Raw genomic sequence first — 1,799 nt, forward strand, 5'->3', positions numbered from 1 at the left:
AATATTAAGGAAACAGTAACGTTGTCGGGCTCCCCAGCGCCAGGACCAAACACTCCCCAGAAAAAAAGGGTTTAACAGTTTACAAGCCATACAGCTACGAACAGCTTCAATGTGTGAGAACAGTTCGCAAACTGGAACATTAATAACAAGGAAACAAGGCAGACGCTTCCGTAAAAAGAAAAATTGAAAAAGTAAAATGTCGCAAATTGGACGGCAATTAAATTTTTATAATCGGGTAAAGCGCCTCTCTCTGTCACGTTTTATAAAAGTTTGTTTAAAAATCACGTTAAATTACCCATTTACAAGTCATGAGGCGCGCAATCTCTATTCTCGCTCGCTGAAGTGTGACGTCAGCGGCGAAAACTCGAGAGGGGACAAGAAGGATATCAGTGTATTTCAAGTTTAGTCTTGAAACTCTGCTTCGCGAAAATGCATCTTAATTTCACGGCAACATATTAGGTGGTATAAATAATATTAACAATGTGGAAAAAAAATATAGTTACATTCAGTATTAATCCCGTGGGGAATTAAATTATATATATGACACAAACTGAAAGGCTGATAATGTAGACGAACTTTTTTATATTCAGCATTCATCCTTTGGGAAATTGAATTATATATTTAACACTGAAAGACTGAAGTGCTGTGCTAATGGGATTAATCGCCAGGTCTTTCGTTCCCGTGATTAGAGAGAAAAAAAAAAAAACTTTCTTTTCTATATTAACAACAGACGCAGAGGAAGCAACTTTTGAAACTCACTAAGTTAATTTATTGGTTTGTTTTTAACGTCATTAACGCTTTAACAAAACATATACGTTTTTGCACACAGAATCTTTGTTCAACGAAATATTTTTCTTATAATTACATCCCCTTCTGTCTTTCCTCTATCTGTCGATCCACTGTCTCTCCCTCTCCCCCTTCTCCTTCCCCTGTCTGTCTAGCTACCTACCTGTCTGTCTGTCTGTCTGTCTAGCTACCTACCTGTCTGTCTCTGTCTGTCTGTCTGTCTGTCTCTGTTTGTTAGTCTGTCTGTCTGTCTTCCTCTGTCTGTTTGTCTGTGTCTGTCTGTCTGTCTAACTGCTTGTCTGTCTGTCTGTCTCTGTATGTCTGTGTCTGCCTGTCTGTCTGTCTGTCTGTCTGCCTCTGTCTGTCTGTCTGTCTGCCTCTGTCTGTCTGTCTGTGTGTCTGTGTGTCTCTGTCTGTCTGTCTGTCTATCTGTCTCATATGCTATCTACCTTTCTCATGTTCTGTCGAATCTCCATTACACGAAATACTACAAACACAAGTATCATTTGCAATACAATCCTAAACCAAATACCAATTAAAAACATTTAATACTAGAGGCCTCCTTCCTCTCTTCCAAAATTTACACACATCCCCCTTTTATTTCAAACAAATAACAACAAAAAAGGAAAAGGAAACCAAAATATAAATTAACAAAGAGACAAACAAGCGAGCAACAAATTAAAAAAAGAAAAAAAAAATCGGCTGTAAACATAATTCGCAGAAGCAACAACAAGGGCAGGCAGCGGCGGCGGTGTCACGTGACCGATGCGTCAACGGATATTGGGTCACGTGACGCATGACGCCCTAACCCCCCCCCCCTTCTTATCACCCTTACCCCCCTAGTCTTCCACTCTGCCCTCTCCCCCTTCCTTTCCCCCCTACCCTCTCCCTCTCCCCCCCTTCCTTTCCCCCCTACCCTCTCTCTCTCCTCATTTCCTTTCCCACTACCCTCTCCCCCTTCCCTTCCCTCTATACTCTCCCCCCTCCCTCCCCGCTATCCTCTCCCTCTCCCC

Source organism: Penaeus chinensis, chromosome 41 (genome assembly GCF_019202785.1).
Source record: "Penaeus chinensis breed Huanghai No. 1 chromosome 41, ASM1920278v2, whole genome shotgun sequence".
NCBI lineage: Eukaryota > Metazoa > Arthropoda > Malacostraca > Decapoda > Penaeidae > Penaeus > Penaeus chinensis.